Below are 16,130 nucleotides of genomic sequence, written 5' to 3' on the forward strand. Positions count from 1 at the left end.
AGTGTGGGAGCACCATACTAATTCTAGAAGTTGAATATTTATGTAGAAATTAAACTAAATTTTACCATAATGTAATATTTATTTAATTATATTTTATCAATGTTTTCATTTTTATTTGAATAATCCATTAATATGTATAATGTATAATATTTGCTTATAATTTATATTATTTAAAAATTTATGTTATAAAATAATTTTATATTAAATGGTTATATAAGAAAGAAATATGAATTATATGGGATGAATATGTAAAAAAGAAAAAAGAAAGGATTCGTTTTATGAAATAAAAAAATAAATTTAAATTAAAAAAATAATATAATATAAAAGAGAGAAGAATATAAAAGGAATATTCTTTTTTTATCTAAAAAATAGTGTAATGGGTCGTAGTTAATTTGCACTATTTTGGTGTAAACAAATAGTGGGTAGGAGATGCCGTGAAACCATTTGACATTTTCTGATTCTTGGTTAAAGTTTGAAACTTTCTGATTTGTTGGGAGTTCTGTTTTGACACCCTATTGCATTTGATGAAATTCTGTGTCTTATAACCTGCCTAGGCCGCTTAGGTGTTCTACTTGACTCACATTTAGGTAATGCTATTTTCTCCTATAGTCAAATTCTTTTATTGATTGGCTGGTTTTAGATTCCTATCTTTTGTTTAGAATTTGGTTTTGTTCAAAAATCATGAAACTTGATATGTATTTACTCAAAGGAAACACATATTTTAATTAAGATGCTTGGTTAATCCTCATGTTTTTGTGTCCTTTCTTATGGATTACATTATTTTAGTACTTTCACACTTGATATCTATTATTCCTTGATCAGGTCTTTTAGTTTGTTCGAGATTGTTACCCTTCTCAGGGGAAAAAAGAAGATAAGATTTTGAAGATTGTTATCCTTTGAGGTTGTGAATGTACACTATTTCATGATGGGAACTGAAGATAAAACATTGTTTTGTTTCTGTCATTGGGGCTGGAAGAATAAGGTGCTTCCAGATGGATCCACTTCGTATGTGGGAGGTATTACTCGTCAGGTTATTGCGAAGACAGGCATAAAGTATATTGATTTTGTGAATGCAATTTTTGACCGATTATGCATTGATACTTCAGATATAATCTTGCATTTTACTGTGAAGTTCGATAGGTCCCAATTGATAGAGCTGAGAGACCAAGAAGATGTCAATACTCTGTTACAATTTAATGATGGTTTTGCTCATGTTTATGCTTCAAGTCTGGAGAAGGAGCCTTATTCTAGACTGTCATCAGGTGGTGTGAAAAAAGTTGAACTTACTGCTGATTCTGATTCAGAACCAGATACAACTCTTGCAGGTGATGATGTGAATGATTTGGCAAGCCCTCTGAAGAAGGCACGATTCCAATCAGCTGGAGACAGTTAACCTCAGAAGAAAGAAGTTGTTGGCTGTGATGGTCAAAAACATGCTGGTGTAACTAGGCTGTGCAGTAATTCCATGGAAGGATTAAATCAAAATGGAGTGGGCCTCCGACCTATGGCACAATGCACACCTCAAAACAAGGTATGACATGGTCGATTGCAATTATAGTAACCCAACGAAGAGTCGGGATCGAATCCACAGGGAGCTAGATGGGAGTTAGGAGTATATATTCTAATGCGTGAATTTGAACTATCTTAATTTGTACTTCCATAAAATGGTTTTGTTGCTATTTCTATTTTAAAACTAAGGATTGCAAAGTAACGGAATAAGACTAGGATAATTGTTTTTTTGTTATTTTTCAAGTTTGTGAAAAGCCTAGGGTTATGACTTTCGCCTAGGTATTCGCCTGATGGGATAAAAACCTTAATACTTGTTTTGTAAATCAGGGTATATTATAGCTATCAACTCTCAATTACCCACTCAGTACCTCTCGGTCAAGGAGTGGTTTTGCCCAGTTTGGCTTTCTCAAGCCCAAATGGGTATCACACAAAACGGTTGATAAAAGCTCAAGTCGGGTTATTACTATCTCTAGGTTGATCCCTTTGATTGGGTTAATCAATCTCTCGATTGACCCAATTTCTTGTTAGCCAAGTTTTCCTAGGCTAAGTCTCTCTTTCTCAAGTAGAAACTAAGTCAAATAGGCATGAACTAATATTTGCAGCCATTAATTTCACAAATTAAAGCATGAACAAGGCTGAATAATAAATACCCAATCATAAATAAACACTAAATTAAATACCCATAAGATTTATTGTCACGACCCGAAATTTTTTACCGACGGGACCATGATGGCGCCTAACATTTCACTTGTTAGGCAAGCCAACGTTAGAGAATCATTAAACCAATTCCTTATTCTCATTCAGTAATTAATAATAATTAACTAAGATGAAATATAATAAGTGCGTAATATCATAAAACTGTATTAATTACTACCACCCGGATCTGGAGTCACAATTCACGAGCATTCTAGAATTTACTACAAGTAATAGTCTGAAAGAAATACAACTGTCTGAATGAAAGAAAACAGTAGGACATAAAAAGATAGACGGGGACTTCAAGGTCTGTGAACGCCGACAGATCTACCTTGAGTCTCTGGACAGCGGACCAATAGCAAAATCTCGATCAACCAGAGCCGGTATCAAAGTCTGCACAGAAAGTGCAGAGTGCAACATCAGTACAACCGACCCCATGTACTGGTAAGTGTCGAGCCTAACCTCGGTGAAGTAGTAATGAGGCTAGGACAAGACACCCACATATAACCTGAACAGTATAATCATGCTAGTGGCAACAACAGTAAATAAAGAAATAACGCAGAAATAATGGGAAGGGAACATACAGTGGGGGAATACAACATAAATGGTGAGAATAATGAAAAGACAGAATTAAACCAAATATTCTTAAACTAATTGAGCAATTAAAACAGTAAGGAAAACTGCACGGCATCACCCTTCGTGCTTTTACTCTCAACCTCACCAAATAAATAAATAGAACGGCACGGCATCACCCTTCGTGCATTAAACCTCTCATAATATACACGGCATCACCCTTCGTGCTTTACACTCTTCCTCACAATATAAATAATGCATTTCGTGCTTTAAACCTCTCATAATATACACGATATCACCTTTCGTGCTTTACACTCTTCCTCACAATATAAATAATACATGCACGGTATCACCCTTCGTGCTTTATACTCCTCACCAATCACAGAATCAATAACAACATATAGATAAGAGTATCACAAAGAAACCAGTATTTTACCCGTAATCAATAGCACAATGTAATCTCAACCTTGAATCAATATTCGAAAATTACCAAATCTCAGGAAAACCAGATGTGAGTCGCCCAACATTTCAAATAACTCGCTAAGCATGGATAGTAGAATTTAAGGCTAATAAATAGACAAGAGTAGAATTTCACTCGCATGCTATGACTCGACAACGACGCATAGATGCTCGTCACCTCACCTATACATCGTATTTAACAACCAAACACGTAGCAAATGAACACATAATACCTATTCCCTCAAACCAAAGTTAGACACGACACTTACCTCACTCCGAAGGCCACTAAATTCTCAATTACAGCTTTTCTTTTGGAATTCACCTCCAAACCACTCGTATCTATTCAAAAATGACTCAATAATATCTAACATTGCTAAAGGAATCAACTTTAATGAATAATTACAGATTTCCCAAATTTTTCTCAAAGAAGTCGAAAATCGATCCCGGGCCCGCTTGGTCAAAACCCGAGGTTCGGACCAAAATCCATTTACCCATTCACCCCCGAGCCTGAATATGTAATTGGTTTTGGAATCCGACCTCAAATCGAGGTCTAAATCCCCAAATTCCTGAAATCTCTAGTTTCTACCCTAACCCCTAATTCTACCATGAAAACTTTAGATTTTAGGTTGATAATTCAAGAAATGTAATGGGTAATTGAAAGAAAGTGGTTTAGAATCACTTACCAACACTTTGAGGAAGAAATGACTCTTAAAAAATCGTCTCTCACCGTTTGGTTTTTGAAAAAAATGAATTTTTGGCTAAAATCCCGTTTTTGGATTCTGTTAAGTGCTAGGCGATAGTGTTCATCGCGTTCGCGAAGAGTATAGCCAAGCCTTCGCGTTCGCGAGACAGTGCTCGCGTTCGCGTAGGCTACCCTTCCCTGGTCTTCGCGTTCGCGAGTCATTGATCGCGTTCGCAATGAAGAAAAGGCCGACTCCTCCTCCCCAGCGCCTAACACTATGCATTCGCGATGGTCTTGTCGCGTTCGCGAAAGGTAACGCCCCATCGCTTCGCGTTCGCGAAGAAGAAATTCCGACCTCATCAGTTTACTCTTCGCGTTCGCGAGAGGACCTTCGCGAACGCGAAGAAGGACATGCCAGAACCCAGACTCTGCAGAAAAACCAGATTTCCAAAGTCCGAAACATCCCGTGGCCTATCCGAAACTCACCCGAGCCTTCGGGGCTCCAAACCAAACATGCACGCAAGACTAAAAATATCATACGAACCTGATCGCGTGATCAAATCGCTAAAATAACACCTAGAACTTCGAATTTAGCACCAAATCAAATGGAATTCTCAAGAACACTTTAAAATTCATATCTTCTCAACTGGATGTTCGAATCACGTCAAATCAACTCCGTTTCTCACCAAATTTCACAGACAAGTCTTAAATATCATAATGAATCTGTACCGGGCTCCAGAACCAGAATACGGACCTAGAACTAACAATGTCAAACATCAATCAATTCTTACAAACAATTAATTTCCACGCTTTTATTTTTTATCAATAATTCATAACTCAAGCTAGTGACTTCCGAATTTGATTCCGGGCATATGCCCAAGTCCCATAATTTGATACGAACCCACAGGGACCGTCAAAATACGAATTCGGGCCCGTTTACCAAAATTATTGACCGAATTCAACTAAAATCAACTTTTGAGGCATAAATTCTTATTTTCATCAATTGTCAACACAAAAGCTTTTCGGAAACATGCCCGGACTGCGCACGCAAATTGAGGAGGGTAAAAATGAGATTTTTAAGGCTTAAGATCGCATATTCGAGTTCTAAAACATAAGATGACCTTTTGGGTCATCATGTTTACACTAGGGTTAGGTCACAACCCTAGTAAAAATCTAGCTACTCATGCTTGAAATTGAAGAGATAGAAGAAGAAATACTAATTAAACTCATATTGTAAAGTTAAAATCATAAAATCTATAGTAAAATACTCCAAAATATAGAAAACGTCCAAAAGAGGCAAAGAAAAACGGCTACAGGACTTGCTGATGTCAAAAGTTGACCTAATTTTGTGAAACTCGTCTATTTATACAAGACTAAAAATTTCGGACAAAAATGCCCTTCGGGAGGTTGTGCGGCCGCACAATTCCATGTGCGGTCCGCAAAATTCTTCATCTTGCAGGAGCTGGGATTCTGCGGCCGCACAATTCTCAACTGCGGTCGCGAGGCAATGTTTCTGCGGTCCGCAGATTTATCACTACGATCGCAATCTGGTCTTCTGCGGTCCGCATCTTTACTTCTGCAGCGCAAGACACTTCTTCTGCGGCCGCACAATTCTTGTGCAGTCCGCAATTTTGAGGGACTTGGACTTTGAAAATTTGCACACCCTCTGAAGATCTCCAGCTCGTCATTTGCTGCCGCACAATTCCTGTGAAGTCCGCAGTTTGCTAGAAAGCATGCTGTGATTTTCTTCATTGTTTGCGGTCGCATATGGAATTATGCGGTCCTCACTTTGTGAGCTTATGTGCCTTTTATTACCTTGTGTTTAGATTATTCCTTTTTGAGTCAGATTTCATCTCGGGAGTCCAACTTTCAACATTCCTGTAATTTTATACATTTCATCAGTTTCGGGAACACCATTCAACGCTTTTAGACTAAAACAAAAGCTAAAAGGTGCTAATAAGTAGTCAAAATCCCCACTTATCAGCCTCACTGAAGGGGATGTGCAGAACAACAATGACAGTTAACAAACAAGCTTCTAGACTGACATCAGGTCGTGCGGAAAAAGTTGAACTTATAGTTGATTTAGAATCATATGCAATTCTTCATAGTGACCCTTCGGATGTGTTTGATTGTCCCGATCCTGAATTCAGTGATTTTGACAAGCATAGAGCTGAAAATTGCTTTGCGGTGGGCCAGATCTGGACTTGCTATGATATGGATGATGGTATGCTAAGATTATATGCCCACATTAGGAAGGTATCCAGTCCTGAATTCAAGATAAAGCTCTCATGGTTCAAGCCTCATCCAGAAGATCAAAGGGAGAGTGCATGGATCAGGGCAGACTTGCCTATTGGGTGTGGGAAATTTAGACGTGAGAGTTCTAAATATACTTGTATTCGAGTTACATTTTCTCATCAAGTTCAGTGTGAGAAAGGTATGTGCATCGTATATCCCAGGAAAGGGGAAACGTGGGCCCTTTTCAAAGTTTGGGACATTTGTTTTAAGCTACAATCCAGATGATCATAGGAACTACACGTATGAAGTTGTGGAGATTCTTTCTGATTATGTTGGGGATGCTGGTGTCAAAGTTGGTTATTTAGATAAAGTGAATGGATTTGTTATCCAGTGAACAAGGATCACTGTAGCTGGTACTTTCTATGTAAAGCCAAATGAACTTTACAAGTTCTCTCACCGAATTCCCTCTTTCAAAATGACTGGAACTGAAGGAGAAAGTGTACCTGCGGGATCATTTGAACTTGATCCTGCTTCTTTACCCATCAAATCCAGATGATATTTGGTACCCTAAGGAAGTTAAGGAAGAAAGCAGGACTTTAAATTCTCAACCTGGAGAAGTAGCTTTGTCTACTATTCCCCCTGGAACTAGAGACAAATCCAGGACATCTGAGGTTATGACGACACTCTAGTCTGGGAACTTGAAAGGCATCCATTGAGTCTTCTATGTTCAGTGACTTGAAACTGAAATTTTCCTTCGTCAGTTGCTCCATTAACACATTGATGGCCTGTTGTTCTCATCATTTTCTTGGTTGAGATGGAACACACTTATAGGGAGGGTAGCGCACTAGCACACATGAATTTGGAGTTACCGGAAGAAGTTGTGTTTTATGATGCCCCTCCCCCTTTTGTAATAGGTTTATACACCCAAGACTATATCAAGGGACTTAATATAGTAGTATAGTCCCTATGCTTTTGTAAAAACTCTCATTATATAGTACTAAGCAATAATAACAAGATGATATGTAAACATGACTGAAATTCTTTATCTTCTGCTTTACATCAGTGAAAGGTGTTTTTCGCCCGAATTCGAGGATAGTGTCGTTAGGGGCTGAACACACTTTTGAATGCTGTATGTGTGCAACATCAGCTATTAACATAAATTGGCCCTTTGCTGTAACTGTAAGTCTGGTGAATGAGTTGTATCTACAGATGGTTGCTGAAACATGTATGGAGGATATTAGATGGACAACATTGTTCTTTAAAAATCATATTGCTTTTTTTTTAATATATCGCCTTTTGACAGGGGAAAAAGTTTCAGAGCTGTTTTTTTTTTTCAATAAGCTATCATTGTCAAGATATCAACAACAACAACATATCCAAAATTCCACTAGTGGGTATGGAGAGGGTAGAGTGTACACAGACCTTACCCCTATCCCAGAAGGATAGAGAGGCTATTTCCAGAAGACCCTCAACTCAACAGAAGAAACAATAATATCAAAAAAGAAACAAAAAAAGGTCTGTAAAAACAAAAAAAGCCAGCAAGGTAATAACAACATCGTAAGAGACAACAAATAAGTGAAAGGGCAACAACACAATACTATGCAAAACAACAAAATAATATGAACATAACATAGATTGCTAACAGACCTAGACAAAACTCTATCAGACTACCCGGTACAAAGAAGGAAAAACTCTCGACTACCCCTTAGCCAACAAACCTAATGCTTGACCTCCACACGTTCCTATCAAGAGCCATGTCCTCAGAAATCTGAAGCCGCGTCATGTCTTGCCTGATCACCTCGCCCCAATACTTCTTGGGCCACCCTCTACCTCTTCTCGTACCTGCCAAAGCCAACTGCTCGCACATCCTAACCGGGGCATATATGGTTCTCCTCCGCACGTGCCCGAATCATCTAAGCCTCGCTTCCTGTATCTTGTCGTCCACGGGAGCAACGCCCACCCTCTCCCGAATATCTTCATTCCTTATCTTATCTAGTTTAGTATGATCGCACATCCATCTCAACATCCTTATTTCGGCTACTTTTATCTTCTTGATATGTGAATTCTTTACTGGCCAACACTCAACCCCATATAACATAGCCGGTCTAACCATCGCTCTGTAGAACTTACCTTTGAGTTTTGGTGGCACCTTCTTGTCACACAGGACTCCAGACGCTAACCGCCATTTCATCCACACCACCCCAATACGATGCGTGACATCCTCGTCGATCTCCCCATTTCCCCATCTCTTAGGGATGACTTGTGAGTCGAGCCTCACTACCATGTCTGTTTCCCCTGTAACGCTGCTGAATTTACACTCCAGATATTCTGTCTTAGTCCTACTCAACTTGAAATCTTTGGACTCCAGGGCCTGCCTCCAAACCTCCAGTCTCTCATTAATGCTGCCTCGTGTCTCATCAATGAGAACTATATCATTAGCGAACAACATACACCATGACGCCTCCCCTTGAATATGGTGTGTTAGGGCGTCCATCGCCAGTGCAAATAAGAACGGGCTAAGCGCATATCCTTGGTGTAGTCCCATAACCACCGAAAAAAGCTCTGAGTCATCTCTCACAGTCCTGACCCGAGTCTTAGCTCCATCATACATATCCTTTATCGATCTAATGTACGTTTCCGGTGCCCCTTTCACCTCCAGGATTCTCCAAAGAACGTCCCTAGGGACCTTGTCATACGCCTTCTCTAGGTCAATAAACACCATGTGCAAATCCCTTTTCATATCCCTATACTGTCCCACCAACCTCCTGATAAAGTGAATAGCTTCCGTAGTAGAATATCGTGGCATGAACCCGAACTGGTTATCAGAAATAGACACTGCCCTTCTTACCCTCCCTTCCACTACCATCTCCCAAACTTTCATGGTATGACTTAACAACTTGATGCCCCTATTGTTGTTACAATTATGGATATCACCTTTGTTCTTATACAGCGGAATCATCATACTACATCTCCACTCATCTGGCATCTTCTTCGTCCTGAAAATAACATTAAACAGCCCAGTCAGCCACTCCAAGACTGCTCTACCTACATACCTCAAAAATTTTGTATAATTTTTGAGGTATGTGGGTAGAGCAGTCTTGGAGTGGCTGACTGGACTATTTAATATTATTTTCAGGACGAAGAGGATGCCAGATGAGAGAATATTTTAGGTATGTGGGTAGAGCAGTCTTGGAGTGGTTGATTGGGCTGTTTAATGTTATTTTCAGGACGAAGAGGATGCCAGATGAGTGGAGATGTAGTATGATGATTCCGTTGTACAAGAACAAAGGTGATATCCATAATTGTTGTAACTATAGGGGCATCAAGTTGTTAAGTCATACCATGAAAGTTTGAACTCCAAAGAGTTCTCCTTTGTGATAAATGAGGAGTAAGTCTCTGTTTTGGCATGCACTAATAGGGAGGCGGCCTGCCAAGTTTGGCAGTGCACATAAAATTTCATGTACTGTGAAAATAAGAGGATAAAACACTTATGGGGTCTTGGTTTAGAAACTAAGTTATATTATAAATATATTATATTATGGATGTTCATTTAGTACTCCGTTGTAAATAAGCTTTCTGAAGAAGCTTATCTATATGAGACTCCGCCGTAAATATGTTTATCTATTTAGTACTCTAATGGAAATAAGTCTCCCGAAGAAGCTTATCCTTTCGGTACCCCGTTATGGATAAACATCACTCTCGATAGAATATTATCTATATGTAACGACCCAGTCGGTAGTTTTGAGCATTTGCGCTTCGCTCGGTAGTTTACTGGTGTGAGTAGCTTCGTATGATGTATTGTGATTTGTGTGAATCGTCGGTTTGATTTTCAGATTATTCGGGACTGATTTGGAAGAATGATTCTCAACTAGGGAGCTTTAAATTTGAAAGAGTTGACCAAGTTTGACTTTTTAGCATTTGACCTTGGATTGGAATTTTGATGGTTCCGTTAGCTCCGTTGGGTGATTTTGGACTTAGGAGCGCATCCGGATTGTAATTTGGAGGTCTGTGGTTGAATTTAGCTTGAAATGGCGAAAGTTGAAATTTTGAAAAGTTTGATCGGGAGTGGACATTTTAATATCGGGGTCGAATTCGGATTCTGGAAGTTAGAGCACGTTCGTAATGTCGAATGTGACTTGTGTGCAAAATTTGAGGTCAATCGGACGTGATTTGATAGGTTTCGGCATCGGTTGTGGAAGTTTGAAGTTTCAAAGTTCATTGATTTCGAATTGAGGTGTGATTCGTCGTTCCGATGTTGTTATGTGTGTTTTGAGGCCTCGAGTAGGTCCGTGTTATGTTATGGGACTTGTTGGTATGTTGGACGTGGTCCCGAGAGGCCTCGATGAGTTTCGGACGGGTTTCGGGCTATTTGTTTTCCTTCATTCTTCATTGCTGGTTCTGCTGATGTCTGGTGCACCCAGTGTTCTTCGCGATCGCGGACTGAGGGATGCGATCGTGTAAGAGAAAAATTGAGGTTGAGTGTTTCTTCATCGCGTTCGCGAATATGGGTCCGCATTTGCATAGGTTACTGTAGATGGAGCATCGCGTAGGTGTGCACGCGTTCGCATTGTAGAGCTGAGCTAGGAAGGTCTTCATGGCTTCTTCATCGCGTTCGCGAGCCTGGGGCGGCATTCCCGTAGGTTCTTTTCGAGACTGAGTAGTTGGTGCTTCGCGATCGCGTAGTGTATTTTCAGGGGCAATGCTTTTTCTTTTTCGCGATCACGAGGGTATTTCCGCGACCGCGATTCATTGATTCGCTCAGTCATTATAAAGTACTCTATTTCGAGGGTTTCGATCATTTTTGCGTTTTGGGAGCTATAGAACTCGGATTGAGGTGATTTTTGAAGCAATTTTCACCTTATGGATTGGGGTAAGTGTTCTCTACTCAGTTTTGGTTATATTTCATGAATCTATCTTCGATTTTAGCGTTTGGTTGATGAATTTTAAAGGGGAAATTGGGGGTTTTGGCCTAAAGTTTCATAATGTGAATTTTTGAGTTTTGAACATCGAATTGGAGTCAGATTTGAGTGAAACTAGTATGGTTGGACTCGTAACTGAATGGTTTGTTGGATTTTGTAAAAACTTTCGGGTTCCGAGGTGCGGTCCTGTGTTGGGCTTTTGGCCGATTTTGGACTTTCTTTTTCAAGATTTGATATTTTTCGATCAGGATTGGTTCCTTTTGCATTGTTTGATGTACTTGAGTTGTTTTGTGTTAGTTTCGGGCAGTTCGGAGATCATAACATGCGGGATGGCATCTTTGGAGCATCGTTTGGCTTGCTCGACATTGATATTGGCTTGTTCGAGGTAAGTAACTCTTCTAAACTTAGTGTTGAGGGTATGAAACCCCGTAATATGTGTTACATGATCGTTATTGAGGTGACACACATGCTAGGTGACGGGCGTGTGGGCGTGCACCATGTGAATTGGGACTCTGTTGCTTCTATGGCACTGTATAGTGGTCCTACTTTGTTGATATCCGTGTTTTCACCATGTGATAAAGTAGTTAAGTTGTCAATCATGCTAGATATCTTGTTTAGGCATTATGCCGATACTGTTTGGACCCATAGTGGCTATTTCTTGCTGTCATTTCACTGATTTCATTGATATTTCGTACTCAGTCATATTCATGCATTCATATCATATCTCAATCTCAGTTGTTATTTATTGATACATCACATCAGTGTTGTCGGTCTAGTTTCAGGACATTGTGAGCCCGTGAGTGAGACTGGAGAGATTGATGACTAAGTGAGGTTGGGGCTTGTTTGTGAGGATATTGACACTATAGCACGTGAGTTGTCCGTGCAACACGTGAGTTGTCCGTGCTGATCCGGATATTGATATTATAGCACGTGAGTTGTCCGTGCGGATTATAGCGCTTGGGCTGTAGGAGCCCCTCCGGAGTCTGTACACCGATAGTGAGCGTCGTTGATTATATTGAGGGATGGATCTTCCCTGGACATGGATCTTGTCCGAAGCATTTATATACCTGGAGATGGATCTTCTCCATGGAGTCGGATTGGCCTTCCTCGGTACTGAGTGACTGATGGTCAGTGATATATATATATTCCAGGATGGATCTTCCCTGTGTCGTATGAGCCATATACAGTACCGAGTGGTTGAGCATGATGAGTGAAAAGTGAGATTGAGTACTCTGAGAGTGTGAGTACATGATTTATCTCTGAGATACATGACATTGGCATGCACACATGACATACAAGCATAGAGATGTATTTTTCCTCATGTTGTACGGTATCACGTCATTTATGACTTTTTACACACATTGATATGTGGGCATAAAGAGGTATTTCACACTTGCTATCTAGAAAAAAAAATATCTTATTTATTGTGGAAAGGAGTTTGGGAAAAATCACAGTTTTCAAACATACTCGTATTTTGGCTTTTTCGGTAAAAGATTTGAATTTTCACTGAGATACTTGAAAAGAAATACCTAATTTTTTTCTGGAACTGTGAACAGACTGAGCCTTTTATTTCTGAAATACTCTTTTGTTACGTATACTATGCTGTTATGAACTATTATGGAATATTGGTGTTGGGCCCGACCTTTATGTTAGCTCGTCGCTACTTTCAACCTAAGGTTAGATTTGTTACTTATTGAGTACATGTGGTCGGTTGTACTCATACTATATTTCTGCACCTTGCGTGCATATGTTGGCTGTTGATATTGCTGTGTTCGATGGGAGCTGGATTTGAAGATATACGTGCGTCCTGGTTATAGCTGCCTTTAGTTCGTGATAGCCGTAGATCAATAAAATCCTGTTTATGTACTTTTCAAACAGACTATGTATTTATTTCATTTCAGCTTTGTAAACTCTATTCTTAGGAACTCATAATTTGTACTATCAGTTATTGGGGAATGTATTAGATTCAGATATTTCTTTACTTAAATTGCTTTATTAATTATTGTTAGAATTGGTTAGTGGTTAATTGGCTTACCTATCGGGTTGGATTAGGTTTCATCACGACTAGTCGAATTTTGGGTCGTGACACTTTTCCAGTCTCTGCTTTTGTCGATTTTGGAACTACTGGTAGTACTTGACAGAATCACCTCCCAAACCACTATTTTTTCACCAAATGGTTCATTGGTATCCAATATATCTCTAAAACTCCGAGCAATTGTTTCGATCGTTTGGCACTTAACCATAAGCGTTTTATCTCATATTATCAATTTTACTTTCCTTATAAATTTAGCATCGTTGCTCTGCTTTGATATATTTATGATGGTTATTTCAGTTGTTTGAAAAAGTATATCAAACCTAAAGTGAGTTTTACGATGTCATAATAAAATTGTGGCTGGTACACCACTTGTTATTATTGGTAACAATATGTCTCTTGATCTGACATTTGCATGTAATGCATGACATAGGAATATTATTTCGATTTTTTCGGAGGTATCTATAAAGGATAATCCCGCTATACCAGAGTCGACTCTTTATGATATAGTCTTGAAAGCTTGTTCTTGTTTAGGATTTAGCTTTGATTGTGCTTCCTCAAACACTTATATGGCCTTTTAATTCTTAATACTATACTAACCTTTTTTACTTTGTATTCTATTTTTTTGAGCTCTAACGCAATTTTTATGGAATAAATTTATGTACCCTAAGATTTTGTTTTAACTTGAAAAATAATTTTATTCATATGATGAATTAAAAAAATAATTAAATTAGATTCTCTTGCTAAATAATTAATTGAAAGATTTAATTATTTAGTCTTAACATAAAAAATAATTTATTTTATGTTGAATCAGATTTTTAATATTAGTTCATCTCTTGTTTTGAATATTTAAACGTAATTATAAGTTTATCCACCATAAATTTTATTTTCAAAGAGTAAAAAGATCGATCTGACATTCTACTTTTAGATCTTTATGTTTGCAGAATCATTAGTGGTATTGACTCTTACCAAATATTTTTCTACATCATTCTCACATATTTATATTCTTAAATATTTTCTTAGTTGTTCTTTAATAGTTGGGTATATTTTTAAATATTACACAAAAAAGGATAATAAAAAAATATTATTTGAGTTGAAAAGCAGTTCAAGTATAATATAAAAATATATTACCGTGGAGATATATTGTTTTCTCAATTTTAACTATTTATGCAGTCCATTTAATATTATTTTTATTTTTTCTTGCTATTGGACATTATGGAGTGGTAATGTATTGCCAATACAGATGATTCTTAAGGAATTGATTTTATTAAACCTTCCTACGTATTTTTAATAAGAATTTAATAGAATTATTTTTTATTAATTTTAAAATCTTAAATATTTAAAAAAATTAACATATAAGGCATTGTAGTCCAAAAAAATAGGTTATTACAGTTATTCCTTTCCCTATAAGTTAGTTTGTTTAATATTTTATGGCTATTTTGGTCTATCAATATTGTATTCGTGCTTTTATAATAACTAGTATTTATGAACATGTGTTGCACGTTAATAATGGCACGTGATGATTTAAATATTTATTTATATAAAGGAACAATAGAATTTAATTAATGAGAGAAATTTTATGTATAATAATACTGTTTGCAATAAATTTGTACAGAAAAATAAAACTGCAATCACAAACAACTATAAAAAAAATATTTTATTGATAAACATTACAAGTTACAATTCTGTTTATCCCTTGATTCTTCCCTCCGATTTGTTATCCATAATTCGAGGGCCTTAGCGGCGTATTTCTCGAACGTAGGATGATATGCATCTTCTTGATGTATTTGATGATCAAGAAGCATATAGCAACACTCCATTTGGATCTTGAATGTTGCTAGAACTTTGAGCAAGACATATTTGACATGTCTTTGATCTCTAATGAATATTCCATGAATTTTTATGGAATTTCGAGATCGTATATGTGATATCTTTGTGCACTATGGGATTGTTGAGGTCATCTTTGAAGGATATATGTAGCCTTATTTATAGGCATGAATTAGGGTTTGGGTGGAGTAGCCACCAAGTAACCCTAATAGACTCCTATTATTTCAAGAGTCATCTTGAATTTAGGATTTATCTTGATCTATTAAAATTTCAGTGTCTACAAATGCCCCCTACTTCAAGGTTTGTTGAGGTGTAGGTTTGCTGAAACATGAAGACGAGACTTGAAGTACCCGACCATCACAACAGATAATCTTGAAACTTGAAGTTTTTGATATGCAGCAGGAAAAGATGAATGGCAGAACTGGTCCCACTGGGCGTGCCAATTTGTTTGCAATAAATTTGTACAGAAAATAAAACTTAAATCACAAACAACTATAAAGAAAAAGATTTTATTGATAAATATTGCAGGTTACAACTCTGTTTATCCCTTGATTCTTCCCTCTGATTTGTTATCCGTAATTCGAGGGCATTAGCGGCGTATTTCTCGAACATAGGATGATATGCATCTCCTTGATGTATTTGATGATAAAGAAGCATATAGCAACACTCCATTTGGATCTTGAATGTTGCTAGAACTTTGAGAAAGACATATTTGACATGTCTTTGATCTCTAATGAATATTTCATGAATTTTTATGGAATTTTGAGATCGTATATGTGATCTCTTTGTGCACTATGGGATTGCTGAGGTCATCTTTGAAGGACATATGTAGCCTTATTTATATGCATGAATTAGGGTTTGGGTTGAGTAGCTACCAAATAACCCTAATAGACTCCTAATATTTCCAGAGTCATCTTGAATTTAGGATTTATCTTGATCTGTTATAATTTCAGTGTCTACAAATACAACAATCATCTAAATGTCGAAAATTATTATATTAGCATAATACATAAATTTAAAATAAAAGGACATTATCAAAACTTACACGAATGATCAATTGTGTCATGTTAGTTGGATAATTATGTATTATAGTTTAAAAGTATTTAATGTGATGGTATCTTAACGAACATTTCTTGTGGACAATATTTTTTTGTGTATGTTTTCTCCTAATGCTTTGGTTACTCTGCCTTAACCAGAACTC

At 37.6% G+C, this 16,130-nt stretch overlaps 1 long non-coding RNA gene across 2 annotated transcripts; it reads left to right on the forward strand.

Moving 5' to 3' along the window:
* The first annotated feature begins 394 nt into the window (after window positions 1-394).
* LOC107785813 (uncharacterized) lies at window positions 395-13,093 on the forward strand. Of its 2 annotated transcripts, none has more exons than XR_012702916.1 (3): window positions 395-587; window positions 823-1,531; window positions 11,368-13,093. It is a non-coding gene; the product is annotated as an uncharacterized LOC107785813 (long non-coding RNA). The 2 variants fall into 2 exon arrangements; XR_012702915.1 differs by lacking the exon at window positions 11,368-13,093 and adding an exon at window positions 6,067-7,178 and having other exon boundaries at window positions 444-587.
* The last annotated feature ends 3,037 nt before the right edge of the window (window positions 13,094-16,130 follow it).

Source organism: Nicotiana tabacum, chromosome 19 (genome assembly GCF_000715075.1).
Source record: "Nicotiana tabacum cultivar K326 chromosome 19, ASM71507v2, whole genome shotgun sequence".
Taxonomy (NCBI): Eukaryota; Viridiplantae; Streptophyta; class Magnoliopsida; order Solanales; family Solanaceae; genus Nicotiana; species Nicotiana tabacum.